Source organism: Diabrotica virgifera, chromosome 7, assembly GCF_917563875.1.
Source record: "Diabrotica virgifera virgifera chromosome 7, PGI_DIABVI_V3a".
Classification (NCBI taxonomy): domain Eukaryota; kingdom Metazoa; phylum Arthropoda; class Insecta; order Coleoptera; family Chrysomelidae; genus Diabrotica; species Diabrotica virgifera.
Window position 1 is genome coordinate 204,041,704 of NC_065449.1, and position 17,976 is coordinate 204,059,679.

Here is a 17,976-nt window from a genome sequence, read left to right on the forward strand (position 1 = left end):
GTACGAAATGGTAAATAATTTGTTATTTTTTCTACATTAGTTTCAATGCAAGCTGCCTGTTAGTTGCAAACTTATTAAATCTGAAAACTTTTTTAATTACATGCACATCTGAAAAGTACTCCCACTTAACATTAGTAGAGAGGAAATAAATATGTACAAAAATCGCACATGACAATTTTATATTACAGTTTACTTAAATTCAAAATTAATGATTATAATAAATATAACAATAAAGGGAAAACTCTTTACAAAATTAAATTATCAGTGAGAAAAATGACATTTTTTATTACCTATGTACATGTACCGGGTGTCCGAATAAGAATGGCTCTCGGCCATATCTCAGGAACCGTTTATAGTACAGCTTTGAAATAAAAAATTTTATAACAAAAGTTGCCTCAGGAAAAGCCTGGAAATTATTTTCATAATTGTGCGACCACCGCTAGAGGGCGTAATTGAATATCAAAAATTAAAAAATCTAAATTTTACAAAATTTTTCTAATGAAGGGGCACTGGAAATCCGATCGTCGTATTCTTCATAAAATTCTACGCATATTTGATTTGACAAGTTTAGGTCTACCTTTGGAAATAAGAGGTGGGGGTGAGTGGGAACCTTGTTATGAAAACCTGGCTGTGAGTCAGGTTCTGCTTAATCAAATTTTTCAAACTTGGTCTTGTTGAAGACAGATCTTTTTCGTCAATGTAAAAGTTAGGATTTCGAACCAACTTACTGAGTAATATGCCAGCTAGAAGGCGTTATTTAATTTTTTTCAGAAATCTAGTGTTCCTTGGAAAATATTAAATACAAACATGCATTTTTAATACCATATTACAAAATTAGACAAAATTAGAAACAGAATAGCGAAAACCGCATGTTAATACCTTTTTTCTATCTCAAGATATCTTACAAAACGTGTAAATTTAAAAACATAACTGTTACTGTCACCGGTAAACGAAATTCATTAAAAGTAGTGTGCTATGGAAACAACAAAGAAACATTTTCCAGCTGTCAACGTATATTAGGTCTTTTCAACGCTTCTCATTTGTTTCGAGCCTCGTTCATATCTCGTATATTAATATTATACACGGATTATACGGCATATGACAGAGGCTCGAAACAAATGAGAAGCGTTGAAAAGCCCTATTACAAAGAAATAAAAACAACTATTTAGTGATGACATAAACGTTCAAATTTTTGCCCATCATTTTCGTTGCAAACATTTACTCTTTCAAGAGTAGGTTGAACAGCAGTCTCAATTTCTGCTCTCGATATGCTTTGAATGGCGTTTAGTATTCTCTGGATAATGTATTCTAGAGTAGTGTATGATGGGCAACAATTTGAATATTTAGGTCGTCACTAAGTAGTTCTTTTTGTTCTGTGTTATATTTAATTTTAATAGTATTGTTTCTCTTTATATTGTTGTTTTAATTAATTATATTTTTATACGTTGACATCTGGAAAATGTTATTTTGTTTTTTTCCACAGCACACTACTTTCCATTAACTTAGCTTACCGGTGATAGTAACAGTTATGTATAAAATTTACACGTTTCTCGAGATATCTTGAGATAGAAAAAAGGTATCGACATGCGGTTTTCGCTATTCTATTGCTAATTTAATCTAATTTTATAAAGTATGATTAAAAATGCATACTTGTATTTAATATTTTCCAAAGAAAACTAGATTTCTGAAAAAAATTAAATAACGCCTCCCAGCTGGCTTATTACTTATTAGGATGGTTCAAAATTATCACGCTTACATTGAAGAAAAATATCTGTCTTCAACAAGACCCAGTTTTCAAAATTTGATTTAGCAGAACCGGACTTACAGCCATTTTTTCATAACAAGGTTCCCACTCACCCCCACCTCTTATTTGCAAAGGTAGAGTTAAACTTGTTAAATCAAATATACGCAGAATTTGATGAAGAATACAATAATCGGATTTCCAGTGCCCCTTCATTAGGAAAATTTTGTAAAATTTAGATTTTTTAATTTTTGATATTCAATTACGCCCTCTAGCGGTGGACCCACAATTATGAAAATAATTTCCAGGCTTTTCCTGAGGCAACTTTTGTTAAAAAATTTTTTATTTCAAAGCTCTACTATAAACGGTTCCTGAGATATGGCCAAGAGCCATTCTTATTGGGACACCCGGTACAACCTGTCTGAATTTTGGAGTGAGTTTGGTGCAACTGATTCTCATTGGGGAGTTGAGATATTCATCTGTTAGCTGAGATCTGTACCGATTTTTAATAAAGTTCATTCTTGATAAAGCGACTTCGCACATATGTATAAGTTAAGTCAAACATAATATACAATTTCATGGTCAAACATTTTCAAAATTGCTAAACGCTATATTCTGAATTTAATGACGGTCCGCACAAAAGTAGCTCACGGTCCGGATGCGGACCGCGGTCCGCTAATTGGTGACCCCTGATATAAATAATAACAATTCATTATTCTTTCTTTGCGTTATCTATTGCGTCCCCTGGAATTATAATGTACATTCAGTAACCATTTTTAATGTACATTCAGATCACTATATTGGATTATCATCCAATAAAATTAATTCTGCTTAGAATTCATGACTTAGCCAATGTATATTATAAAAACTATGTCTTATTTAATTATGATTTAAAAATACACTCGTATAAGTAAAAAATAATAAAGATGAAGTTAGTTTTCAATCCTAATAGCAAAATTAATAATATTGAAAATATTAAAAATATTACTAAAAGATTTTTAAATTGAAAACTTATTGGTACATTTCCCTGGTGACACCTCCAAGGCTTCTACAATTTGCAAGCCAAATGGATGCTGCAGTGAAGACAAAGGGAAGGAATTCTACACTATGCAATTCACATCCCCCGTCTGCAGCTCGGTAAAGTTCCAACGGAAAAATGCACCTGGTTACTCTACGGAGTAATACGACTATAAAATAAAAATGTATACCATTTTTATTCAGTTGCAATGCGAAGGCAAAACTTTGTTTACTGTTTGATTGTTAACTTTGTGTTCAGCTTCACCTTGTTAGACCATAGTAGACCATTTAAAATACGAGTTGCTTTCCTTCCTTGCTGTATCCTATGCTGTATGTCTCTTTTTGTAGTTCCTTCTTCTGATATTATGCTTCCTAAATATCTATATTCCTTACATTTCCTTATATTTCTTAACTCTAATTCCGGATCTTCGGTTTCCTCTCCTATTCTCAAATATTCCGTTTTCTCCATGTTCATACATAGGCCCCATTTTTCATATTCGATCTGTAACTTTCTTAGCATATAATCCATATCATGTTCATCGTTGGCAAGAATTACTTGGTCATCAGCAAAAAACAAAGTTGTTAAGCAGTTTTCTTCAATCATTATTCCCGTCCCAGCAACTGTTTTTCTCCATTGCTCCAGAGCTTTCTGGATGTATATTTTAAACAGTGTTGGCGATAAGCAGCACCCTTGCCTTAAACCTTTTGTAACAGGGAATGGTTTCGACATAGATTTTCTCTGCTTAATACAGCTTTTCGGATTTTGATACATATTTTGAATTGCTCGCACATATGCTTCGCTTATGCCTATCGTGGTCAAAATGTCAAAGAGTTTCTTTAAAGGTACCTTGTCGTAGGCTTTTTCCAGATCAATAAATGTTAGGTGAGTAGACAGATTCCTTGCTCTTCTTTTCTCTATTATTTGTTGCATCACGAATATGTTATCTCTGCGCACGATCTACCGGCGCGAAAACCACTCTGTTCTTCCATGTCCTGAATTTCTAATTCCACCCTTTTCTTTAATACTCGGCCATACAACCTCCCCATTTTGCACTGGTTATACTTATACCTCTGTAGTTTTTGCACAACGTTTTGTCTCCTTTTTTGTAAATCGAGCTAATGTATGCACAATTCCAGTCTTCTGGTATTTTTTCTCCCTGCAACATGCATTTGTTGAAGAGTTCCGTCATTATTTCGTGCAGTATATCTGGTCCATATTTTATCAGTTCGATGGGGATATTTCCAGGTCCTGATGCTTTCCCATTTTTTGATTCTAATAAGGCTTCTTTTATTTCTTCTGTAGTTATTCTTCTAACTTGTTCATTTACATTCGTCTTCATCTCCATTTGATTTACCTCAAATTCGGGTCTAGTTTCCCTCAGTAGTATCTTACAGTAATCTTCCCATTCTTTGGTACTTATTAAATTTAAATTACTCTGCCCTTTATTTTCTTTTCTGATATTTTTTATCGTTTTCCATGCTTCAGCTACTTTGGATCCGCCTATGTATCTTTCCACCTCTTCGCACTTTCTTTCCCATGTGTCATTTTTACTCCTTATTACTTCTCTTTTCACTTCTCTGTTTAGTTGTGCGTATACTCTTTGATCTTGTAAGTCCTGTGTCTGTAGCCATTTTTGGTACGCTGTCTTCTTGTTATCTACTAAACCTTTTAGTTTCTCTGACCACCATTCTGGATTTTGTTTATCATTTTTCCAAATATCCTAACGCTTCCTTTGCTGGAAAATTAATTGAATAAATAAATAAATCATTAAGAAAAAAATATGTTAATAATACAGTATAACATTTTAATAAATGTGAAGTATTTGTTGGGCATTTTTCGCATAAGTTCGTATAATATGTATAATAAGTGCGACAGAGACGCACCATAAAGTGCGATGTGCGGCGGCTTAAAAGTCGAGTGGACTCGCATAATTAACAATTAAAAAACAACGTTCTATATTGAAGTAAGCCCCGATTACTCGTTAGAATCTTGAAATTGAGTTTATAAACTTCAATTTAGGCATTTGGTAACCTGAAAACTAATAATTTACATATGAGTTTTCAAACCTCGAAAAGCATAAGTATTTTCACATTTTTCAGATTTTAAATCGCTTATAACTCAACATATATCAACTTTTGAAAACAATGACAGGAGACCTTTTTTTATACAATTTTTGGGGCTAAAAGGTAATTTTGAATTTGTATAAAAATATTGTTTTGCCAGGCATCCCGGGTCCCTTCTGATTTGTTTAAGGGGACATTTTTGAATAGGAATCCAAAAAAAAACCGAATAAGAAAATTTGTCATTCGGAAACGGCCTCACAGCCTGGAGTAATATAGAAAGGAAACCTAATAATATCCGATTGTTTTTTGGCCACTGTAGTAGAGTTGAATACTTTCCTGGTACAATAAATAAAATATAAATTCATTGTGTATTGTTTTTATGTTATTATCAGTAACACAGAAGTATTGTAAATTGTTATTGAGAATATTTTTTGAAAGTTAGGAATTTATAGTTTGGATGTTAACGTCTTTCTCAAGCTTTTATACATCTTCAGTTTTGTACATAGTTATTAACTTTCTTGAAATCCAGTTATTAAAACAGAAATTTAAAATAAATAATCATACTTAGTACGAAATGGTAAATAATTTGTTATTTTTTCTACATTAGTTTCAATGCAAGCTGCCTGTTAGTTGCAAACTTGTTAAATCTGAAAACTTTTTTAATTACATGCACACCTGAAAAGTACTTCCACTTAACATATAGTAGAGAGGAAATAAATATGTATAAAAAACGCACATGACAATTTTATATTACAGTTTACTTAAATTCAAAATTAATGATTATAATAAATATAACAATAAAGGGAAAACTCTTTACAAAATTAAATTATCAGTGAGAAAAATGACATTTTTTATTACCTATGTACATGTACAACCTGTCTGAATTTTGGAGTGAGTTTGGTGCAACTGATTCTCATTGGGGAGTTGAGATATTCATCTGTTAGCTGAGATCTGTACCGATTTTTAATAAAGTTCATTCTTGATAAAGCGGCTTCGCACATATGTATAAGTTAAGTCAAACATAATATACAATTTCATGGCCAAACATTTTCAAAATTGCTAAACGCTATATTCTGAATTTAATGACGGTCCGCACAAAAGTAGCTCACGGTCCGGATGCGGACCGCGGTCCGCTAATTGGTGACCCCTGATATAAATAATAACAATTCATTATTCTTTCTTTGCGTTATCTATTGCGTCACCTGGAATTATAATAGACATTCAGTAACCATTTTTAATGTACATTCAGATCACTATAGTGGATTATCATCCAATAAAATTAATTCTGCTTAGAATTCATGACTTAGCCAATGTATATTACAAAAACTATGTCTTATTTAATTATGATTTAAAAATACACTCGTATAAGTAATAAATAATAAAGATGAAGTTAGTTTTCAATCCTAATAGCAAAATTAATAATATTGAAAATATTAAAAATATTACTAAAAGATTTTTAAATTGAAAACTTATTGGTACATTTCCCTGGTGACACCTCCAAGGCTTCTACAATTTGCAAGCCAAATGGATGCTGCAGTGAAGACAAAGGGAAGGAATTCTACACTATGCAATTCACATCCCCCGTCTGCAGCTCGGTAAAGTTCCAACGGAAAAATGCACCTGGTTACTCTACGGAGTAATACGACTATAAAATAAAAATGTATACCATTTTTATTCAGTTTCAATGCGAAGGCAAAACAATCTTACTTTTCAATTAGAATACGGAGCGCAGTCCAGTCCTCTGAATCGCGATTTTCGGCTCTTATTGGAGCCTCATCGGAAAGAACGTAGGCACTGTTCTCCATACCCCAATTGACCAGCGTCGAGAGTTTTTCCCACCCATTGCAACCGAAGTGAAGGTATTAGGTGACTAGCGTCATCTGGCAATTGAAAGATGAAGTTAGTTTCCAATTTGGCTTGCAAATTGTAGAAGCCTTGGAGGTGTCACCAGGGAAATGTACCAATAAGTTTTCAATTTAAAAATCTTTTAGTAATATTTTTAATATTTTCAATATTATTAATTTTGCTATTCAAGGGAATATAAATATCACGGGAATCAAGTGTCAAACATTGTTTACCTCAACGAACTGTTCCCGTTCCATTCAAACAGTGAAGCGAGATTGCGGCCTACATACAAGAGAGAGGTCCTAGAGAGAGACAGAGAATGTCAGGGAAAATTTGCTACAACTACCAGTACTATTACCACTATCAATTTTTTTGTTTACGAAAGATGACGATTATCTTCCATCCTTCCCTGATTACGCTATCTCATCCTGGCCGCATTAAATTCGTTTCATGCCCATTCCTATTGGATTTCTTTATTACAAACGGAATATCTCAATCATATACAGATGTAGTACCAAGTTTTGATTTATCATCAGATCATAGTCCCATAATTGCCACAATTAGCACAACGGTGATAATCAAAAAGCCAACACCTCGACTGCATAGCTTCAAAACAAACTGGGACACATACCGGCTAATCATAGAACAGGAAGTAAATCTACTAGTGAAATTGCAAACTCCCGAACAAATAGAAACAGAAACTAATGATCTAATTAACTTACTTCAAAATGCTGCCAAACAGTCTAGACCCCTCAACCTGGACAAAAAAAAAAATTTCAACCAACATTCCTCTTGAAATAAAAAGACTAGTAGCAGAAAAACGAAAAGCCAGATCAATTTGGCAAAGAACTCACAGACCAGATGAAAGGACAATTTATAATAACAAAACTAGAAACTTAAAAACAGCTCTAGAACAGATGAGAAACAACTCATTTGAAAACTATGTATCAAACCTTTCGCGTCAAGATAACTCTATCTGGAAACCAATCAAAAACAAAAATAAACCAATAAATACTTCACCTCCAATTCGGAAAAACTCAATACCACCAGGACCATGGGCAAAAAGCAACAAAGAAAAATAACTGAAGTCTTCAAGCCACACGACAGTGACCAAGTACAAGAAGTAGAGCAGGAACTAGCCTTACCAATTAATTAACGAGAGCGACTAACTTTAATTACACCGAAGGAGATCAAAGATGAAATTAATCATTTGAATGAAAAGAAGGCACCAGGCACTGATCTCATAACAGCAACAATGCTAAAACAACTTCCTAAAAAAGGTATAATGAAGTTATTTACATATTAAATGCAATCTTAAGACTTAATTATTGGCCTATATCACTAAAAATTGCACAAGTAATTATGATACCGAAACCTGGTAAAGCTTTAACGGATGTTTCATCATACCGCCCAATAATTTTACTGCCAATAATGTCAAAACTTCTTGAAAAGCTGTTACTTAAAAGAATTATGAGCGACCTAGAATTCCAAAACTGCACAGCTCAGAAAAAGAACTCAATCAAAAATTCTACGCACCATCGCAAATGCCCCGTGGTACATTTCCAACAAAACCCTTCATACAGACCTAAACATCCCGTTAGTCAGCACAGTAATTCAAGAAAGAGCCAACAGACACCACGAGAAATTGGAAGGCCACCCCAACCAATTAATATTACCATTACTGCAGCCACTAAACAACAGAAGATTGCGTATATTATGGCCCATAGATCTTCGCTGAAACTGAGGTGAAACCGCTGGGTGATGTACCTCATAACGCCATTTTAGTGTACAATACTACATTGATATAAGTTATTGTACTTGTTATCAAATTAACTCATCTTCTTTTTCTTCTTCTTCGCGCGATAACAGGATGACTCCTGTTTGTCTGCCTCTTATTCTGTTTCAGTTGTTGTTGACTGTACATTGTCTTTCCACCTTTTCGGCGGCCTTCCAACGGGTCTTCTGCTATACGGCGTGTTTTTTTTACAGATGTTCGCTAATCTATCTGGTTCCATTCGATTTACATGTTCGTTCCAGTTTTTCTTTCTTGTTTTTATCCACCTGTTAATATTTTGAATTTTGCAACGTTCTCGTATACTTCTGTTGCTGTGTCTGTCTCTTAATGATATGCCCGCTATTGATCTTAATACTTTCATTTCGATATTGTTGATTTGTTGTTTCGTCTTTCTTGTATCGGTCCTTGTCTCCGCTGCATATGTTAGGATAGGTCTTACTGTTGCCTTGTATACTTTTATTTTGCTTTTCATGGTCAGATATTTGTTTCTCCATATGGTTTCTCGGACGCAACCCCTTACTCTTGCCGCTTTTGTCGCTTGTGTTGTGGTCTCTGTTCTTATATTCCTGTCACTAGTGATCTCTACTCCTAGGTAATTGAATTTCATTACTCGTTCTACAATTTTGCCGTCTATTTCTAACTTGCATCTACGCGGCTCTTTACTTATCACTATACATTTAGTTTTTTCTACCGATATTCTCATGTTAAATTTATTTGCTGTGAGATTGAAAGTGTGGAGCTGCCTTTGTAGGTCATCCTCGTTATCAGCAATTAGTACTGCATCATCGGCATAGCATAGTATCGTGATTTTATGCGCTCCCATGTGGTATCCATGTCGTTTTCTGACTTCGTGAATTATTTGATTCATCATCATATTGAATAACAATGGGCTGAGCGAGTCTCCTTGGCGGATTCCTCCCTTTAATTCTATGCGTTCTGTTTCTCCTGTTGACATTATAACTCTGGTCTTGTTGTTCTTGTTAATTTCCTTAATTAGCCTTATTATCTGGTGGTCTATTTGTTCAGCTTGTAATAAATTTAAGATATCATTTCGCCTCACCCTGTCAAAAGCACTTTTTAAATCTACAAAGCACATGTATGCTGGTTTTCCATATTCAATAGACTTTTCTACTATTTTCCTGATAATAAAAATTGCATCTATTGTGCTGCGGTTCTTCCGGAAGCCTTGCTGTTCATCTGCCATATTCGCTTTTTCCTCGATTTTATCTTTTATAACTGCCGTCAACAATTTTAATGTGCTGTTCATCAGACTAATGCCTCTATAATTACTCATATATACATTATATATATATATATATATATATATATATATATATATATATATATATATATATATATATATACAGTCCTGTTTTTGTGACGGTACGCGCCGGTACGCCGTACCGGCACCTTTTGGGACAAAAAATAAAAAAAAACAACAAAACTATAAACAAACTCCCGAATTTTTCCCTTGCTCCCAAATAGCTTTAAAACGCCCTTATTGAGGGTAAATTTTAAAAGGTTTCCCCGGGTGGACCCCCCTTATGAACACTTCCTAGGCCCCCTGAACATTGCGTACCGGCACCTATATTGTTACATAAACAGCACTGTATATATATATATATATATATATATATATATATATATATATATATATATATATATATATATATATATATATATATATATATATATATAAAGATAAAGAAAGATTAATCTTTGCAGATAAGTTAAACAGTAAAGTTTTGAATATTGGGGAAATCTGCAAACCAAAACTCAATGCGTATCAATTGTACGGCCTAACGTTTTCGTGAATGATTATTCACTTCTTCAGGGCTGAAATAAAGAAAATGTTAATTAGCCATATATATTCCATGCAAAATGTTAGTTTTCATTACCAATACGTAGAATTGTAGAGTTACGTTGTTAAGTAATAAAAAAGACGATATGTATAAAAACATATCTCTTTTTGTTTGAAGTAAAAAGAAAACACAACACTTCAACTTGGAAAACTATGGCTATATGGTTACAATCAATGAATTATTTACTCAAGGAACCAATTACACTAGCATATAACTACATTTTATGTTGGAAGTAACTTTACATGTAGATGAGAACAATGAATGTTTAAATATGTCCTTCTTTTTTTTTGAACTTTCCCGTTCGGTGTTAACTATATTGAGCGCATGCTCATGAATAGACATGTAGGTTCATTTGACCTACGCATAGAAGTACCAAACACCCAATCGGTACGGACAAAAGGTATTATTAAACAAAAATATTAAGGTTTATTTATCTAAATATTACAAGAGGATGTACCGCAACATAAGTGTCATGTTACATAATTACATATTCTATTTATTTAAATGTTTTTTTTTTTTTTTTTTTTTTTTTAAATTTTTTAAAATTATTGTTGATTATTGGCAAACAAAAATTACTTTTTATTCTAAGAACTATTAATATTGACAATTACGTATTATCAGTCAAGTTGGAGTCATGCAAATTCGATCTATGGCTGGTATCTGATCTGAGTAAAAGATGATAAATATCACTCAGATTTTTGAAGTCACCTTTAACATTAATAGAGGAATCATTAAGGAAGATATAGGACATTTCAATAAATTCCCTTTTAAATTTATTGTTCTCTTGATGAAGAACGAGGGTGTTTTCAAAGTCCATGGAATGACCTGTGGTATGGACGTGTTTAGCCAATGCACAACGGTCGGGCTGAAGACGTGAATCACTTTTGTGTAAAGTGATCCTAAATTTAAGAAGTTGAGAAGTTTGACCAATGTACGATTTGTTACAAGAAGAACAGGGAACTTTGTAGACAATATTACTAAGCTTACCTATTTCTGTTTTATCCTTAACTTTTGAAAAAAGGTTGTTAATTGTTAAAGCTGATCTGAAAGCCACATTGATTTTAAAATGATTATCATTGTTGTTATTGTTACTTTCTAAATTATTAAATATCCTAGTCAACCCCGGAGTAATATCTTTGATATGAGTCTATTCATGAGCATGCGCTCAATATAGTTAACACCGAACGGGAAAGTTCAAAAAAAAAGAAGGACATATTCAAACATTCATTGTTCTCATCTACATGTAAAGTTACTTCCAACATAAAATGTAGTTATATGCTAGTGTAATTGGTTCCTTGAGTAAATAATTCATTGATTGTAACCATATAGCCATAGTTTTCCAAGTTGAAGTGTTGTGTTTTCTTTTTACTTCAAACAAAAAGAGATATGTTTTTATACATATCGTCTTTTTTATTACTTAACAACGTAACTCTACAATTCTACGTATTGGTAATGAAAACTAACATTTTGCATGGAATATATATGGCTAATTAACATTTTCTTTATTTCAGCCCTGAAGAAGTGAATAATCATTCACGAAAACGTTAGGCCGTACAATTGATACGCATTGAGTTTTGGTTTGCAGATTTCCCCAATATTCAAAACTTTACTGTATATATATATATATATATATATATATATATATATATATATATATATATATATATATATGCTTTCTGTTGTTTTCCGGGTTTGACTCCGCGTTGAATAATTTTGGTTTTGATAAAAACCATTATTTTGACGACGTTTCGGCAAGATCTCACTTGCCATTGTCAAGTCAGGTAGTTCCGCTTCTCGCTGCTGCTTGAAGTAAACTGAAGTGTTACTCACGATACCGTCGCTTATGTAGTTGATCCTGATGCTGCTTGCCCTGCGCGAACTCTGGCTCTTGTTATTGGTCCGGTGTAGGTTGCAGTCGTCGGCGGGATGTTACGCGTGGATGTTGCGGCCTGATTTATTTTGGTCTTTTTCTTCAATACCGTTTTCCAAGTTGTAGGAAGCCGTTGCGCATCATCTCTTTGGTTTAAGCCGTTGGGATTTCTTTCAATTTCTATCGATTCTCTGATTTCCCGTTTTCTTTTTATTTCGATGTTAGCTAACGTCGTTGTTTGGTTCAGGTTTATTGTGTGTCCTGTATTTGCGACATGTTGAGCCAGGGATGACGTGGTTTCTCCCCTTTCGATAGCATTTCGGTGTTCTTCTCGTCTTACCTGGATTCTTCGGTTGGTCTGTCCAATGTACGACTTTCCACAATCCCCACACGGAATCTCGTATACACCTTGGCTTTCTAACGATATTTTGGTCTTTGGTGTTGGTAAAATAGTTGAGATCTTTCTGTCCGTATTAAATATCGTTTCTATGTTGTGTTTTCTCAGCACTCTCCCTATTTTCTCTGTCGTACCCTTCACATATGGCAGAATGGTTTTGCCGATCGGCTTATTGTCTTCTGTAGGGTCCTTATCCATTCTTCGAGCATTTTGAGCTTTTTCGATGTTGTATGTTGAGAAGCCGTTTTTTCTTAACGCTGTTTTCACGTTATGCATTTCTTCATTTTGATGTTCTTGGTCTGTCAGTCTTTCGGATCTTGTAATCAAGGTTTTGATGACTGAATGCAATTGTGCAGGATGGTGGTGTGAAGCAGCATTTAGATATCTATCGGTATGTGTCGGTTTCCGATACACTGTATGGCCTAGGTGTCCGTCTTGTTTCTTTATTATTAACACATCTAAGAATGGAATTTGATCGTTTTCTTCCAGTTCCATGGTAAACTGAATTTTATGGTGGATATTGTTGATGTGTTCTAAAAAAGCCTTTAGTTTTTCTTCTCCGTGGGTCCAGATAATAAAAGTGTCATCCACGTATCTAAGCCACAGTTTGGGTTTGTATTCAGCTGTTTCTATTGCCCGCTGTTCTATTTCCTTCATAAACAAGTTCGCTATTACTGGTGACAGTGGAGAACCCATCGGTGCTCCCTCAATTTGTTTATATCTTTGTTCCTTATAGATGAAATAAGTGTTATTTAAACAGTGTTTGGTTAGGTTTAGTGTATCCGGTGATATTGGATACTTTTTGCTTATGATGTCCAGTGATTCATCTATAGGAACATTCGTGAAAAGTGAGACAACATCGAAGCTGACTAGCAAATGTCCCGGCTCAAGAGTCACACCTTTTATACGCTCGATGAAGTGGCTCGCGTTCTTGACGTAAGACTCCGCTTCTTCCGCGTATGGTTGCAGCTGTTGGGCCAGAAACTTCGCCAGCGGTTGTAAGGGAGATCCGATGGAACTCACAATTGGTCGCAGTGGTAATCCTGCCTTGTGTACCTTGGGTAGGCCGTAAAATTTTGGGCATCTAGATGACTTCTCTCTAGGTATGAGATGGACCTGTTGTTCTTTATTGATATTTGAGGCTTTGATCTTGGCTTTTGTTATTTTCTCTAGATAGGTTGTCGGGTCTGACGAGATGCTTTGATATGTTGTATCATTTAAGATGTAGTTTATTTTTGTTTCGTAGTCTTGAATATTCATCACTACCGTAGCGTTGCCTTTGTCAGCTGGAAGCACGATGATTTCTTTGTTGTTCTTCAAATTATGTAAGGCTTCTTTCTCTTCCCGTGTTAAATTTCTTTTTGGTGGTTTAGCTGTTCTTAATATTTTTGATACGTCTTGGCGTATGATCTCGGCTGTTTCTGCTGGGAGATTAGTAATTGTAGTCTCTACCTCAGTAATGATGTTTTCTACGGGAATGTATGTAGGTGCAACAGCAAAATTGAAACCTTTTGCAAGAACACTATTCGTGGCTTCATCCAATGTCAGATTTGAAAAGTTATATACTAAATTGTTTGTTTCTATTTGTGGATTTTCTTTCTTTTTTGGCCGCTGTTGTAGTAACAAATTTTCAAACTTTTTAATTTGTTTGGTCTTAGTGAGATCAGCATCTGTTTCTGCTCGAAAGTTTGTCAGTTGTTCAAAGAAATTCCATAATGTTGGATGGATTGTGTTACTTAGTTTAAGATGCAGCTGTAATGATTCTGCATTCATTTTGTCGATGTCTCGTCTGGTATCATGGATTGCCTCTCTAATAAGCGCCAGGCTTGCTCTTCTTAAGATGTTTTTAGTTTTATAGTTGTTTTTGTGAAAAGTGAGCTTCATACAAGTCGGTATAATGCTTTCGTCACGGCAGCGTTCTAAAAACGTAAGGTTGCATAACAACGTCCTCCGTTTCGATCGTAGTTTTTCGTATCTTCTGATGTCTGGTAGAATTTCCTCCCCGTAGAGGTTAATTATGTTAAACTTGAAGTTTCCGCGGGAGCTATATGTGCTTTCTGTTGTTTTCCGGGTTTGACTCCGCGTTGAATAATTTTGGTTTTGATAAAAACCATTATTTTGACGACGTTTCGGCAAGATCTCACTTGCCATTGTCAAGTCAGGTAGTTCCGCTTCTCGCTGCTGCTTGAAGTAAACTGAATTTTTACTCACGATACCGTCGCTTATGTAGTTGATCCTGCTGCTGCTTGCCCTGCGCGAACTCTGGCTCTTGTTATTGGTCCGGTGTAGGTTGCAGTCGTCGGCGGGATGTTACGCGTGGATGTTGCGGCCTGATTTATTTTGGCCTTTTTCTTCAATACCGTTTTCCAAGTTGTAGGAAGCCGTTGCGCATCATCTCTTTGGTTTAAGCCGTTGGGATTTCTTTCAATTTCTATCGATTCTCTGATTTTTCGTTTTCTTTTTATTTCGATGTTAGCTAACATCGTTGTTTGGTTCAGGTTTATTGTGTGTCCTGTATTTGCGACATGTTGAGCCAGGGATGACGTGGTTTCTCCCCTTTCGATAGCATTTCGGTGTTCTTCTCGTCTTACCTGGATTCTTCGGTTGGTCTGTCCAATGTACGACTTTCCACAATCCCCACACGGAATCATAATAAGATAATCCAGATAATTTTATTATCTGGACCCACGGAGAAGAAAAACTAAAGGCTTTTTTAGAACACATCAACAATATCCACCATAAAATTCAGTTTACCATGGAACTGGAAGAAAACGATCAAATTCCATTCTTAGATGTGTTAATAATAAAGAAACAAGACGGACACATAGGCCATACAGTGTATCGGAAACCGACACATACCGATAGATATCTAAATGCTGCTTCACACCACCATCCTGCACAATTGCATTCAGTCATCAAAACCTTGATTACAAGATCCGAAAGACTGACAGACCAAGAACATCAAAATGAAGAAATGCATAACGTGAAAACAGCGTTAAGAAAAAACGGCTTCTCAACATACAACATCGAAAAAGCTCAAAATGCTCGAAGAAGAGATAAGGACCCTACAGAAGACAATAAGCCGATCGGCAAAACCATTCTGCCATATGTGAAGGGTACGACAGAGAAAATAGGGAGAGTGCTGAAAAAACACAACATAGAAACGATATTTAATACGGACAGAAAGATCTCAACTATTTTACCAACACCAAAGACCAAAATATCGTTAGAAAGCCAAGGTGTATACGAGATTCCGTGTGGGGATTGTGGAAAGTCGTACATTGGACAGACCAACCGAAGAATCCAGGTAAGACGAGAAGAACACCGAAATGCTATCGAAAGGGGAGAAACCACGTCATCCCTGGCTCAACATGTCGCAAATACAGGACACACAATAAACCTGAACCAAACAACGATGTTAGCTAACATCGAAATAAAAAGAAAACGGGAAATCAGAGAATCGATAGAAATTGAAAGAAATCCCAACGGCTTAAACCAAAGAGATGATGCGCAACGGCTTCCTACAACTTGGAAAACGGTATTGAAGAAAAAGACCAAAATAAATCAGGCCGCAACATCCACGCGTAACATCCCGCCGACGACTGCAACCTACACCGGACCAATAACAAGAGCCAGAGTTCGCGCAGGGCAAGCAGCATCAGGATCAACTACATAAGCGACGGTATCGTGAGTAAAAATTCAGTTTACTTCAAGCAGCAGCGAGAAGCGGAACTACCTGACTTGACAATGGCAAGTGAGATCTTGCCGAAACGTCGTCAAAATAATGGTTTTTATCAAAACCAAAATTATTCAACGCGGAGTCAAACCCGGAAAACAACAGAAAGCACATATAGCTCCCGCGGAAACTTCAAGTGTAACATATATATATATATATATATATATATATATATATATATATATATATATATATATATATATATATATATATATATATATATATAAAATAGATGAAATAGAGAATGTGGAAAAATCCCCTTACGAACAATTCACACATCCACCATTTCGGTAATCCACCATTGTTCGTAAGGGGATTTTTCCACATTCTCTATTTCATCTATTTGATTTCGTACGAGTGGTCGTTAAACCAATAACCTTGGATCTTTTGTTCACTGAGTGTGTTTCAAAGATCTACATCTTATGTTTTTAAATATATATATATATATAATCGGTTCATAACGTTCTACGACGTCTTCCGATTCCCAATCGCCATTGCTCTCGATCGTAGCACATGTCTTCGTTCAAGCCTCTTTCTCCGATTTCCCTATGGATTCCTTCTATCCAGCTTTTCCTAGGTCTTCCTCTCTTCCGCCGTCCTTTTGGTGCCCATCGTAGCACTTGCTTGGGTAATCTGTCTTCTTCCATACGTTGTACGTGGCCAAACCATCTTAGTTGCTTTGTTTTTATATCGTCCATTATTGTATGCTTTACATCCATTATCTCCAATATTCTTGTATTTCTGATTTTTTGTATTCTTGATATACCAGCAGATCTTCTCCAGAAGTCCATTTCAGTTGTTCTGAGCATATTTTCGGATTTTTCTTTAAGTGGCCAAACTTCGCTGCTGTATGTTATAATGCTCTTAACAATGCTGTTATAGATGTTACGTTTATTTTCTTTGGAGATACTTTGGTCCCATAGGATTTTGTTCAATAATGCGATAGCTTTCCTTCCTTGTGTGCACCTTTCTTGGATATTCTTGTCCAACGTTCCATCTTGTGTAATTGTAAGACCCAAGTATTTATATTCCTGACAGTGATTAATAGTTATTTCATTTTCCAACGCTAGATCCTGCTGTATACCTCCAACGCACATATATTCCGTTTTCTTGGTATTCACTTCTAAACCCCAGTTCCGGTACTCTTCTATGATTTTTCGGGTCATATATTCAATATCGTGATAATCCTGGGCCATAAGAATCTGATCATCCGCAAAACATAGAGTGTATAGCATGTTATCATCATTTAGCGGTATACCCATATTCTTACATTTCCTTTTCCAGGATTTCAAAACTTGCTCCAAATATATTTTAAATAGTGTCGGCGATAGACAGCAGCCCTGTTTAAGACCCTTATTCACTTCAAATCCTGACGAGATTTCCTTGCCTAGCTTAACTTTTGCTATATTATGTTGGTATAGATTTTTTACAGCTTTAATGAGGTTCAGACTGATGTTAGTTTTTTCGAGGGCTTCCCAAAGTTTACTTTGTGGTACAGTATCGTATGCTTTTTTTAAGTCTATGTACACTAAATGCAGTTCTTGATTGTAGGCTATTTGTTTGTCTATTAACTGTGTTACACAATATAGGTGGTCTAGGTTACACAATATAGGTATATATATATAAATTAACTCATAGAATATGTAATT

The 17,976-nt window shown here is 35.1% G+C and overlaps 1 protein-coding gene across 1 annotated transcript in view; it reads left to right on the plus strand.

Moving 5' to 3' along the window:
- LOC114326542 (CCR4-NOT transcription complex subunit 6-like) overlaps positions 1 to 17,976 on the plus strand; it is a 39,047-nt gene that overhangs the window by 11,476 nt on the left and 9,595 nt on the right. The gene's annotated exons all lie outside the window — the stretch shown is intronic.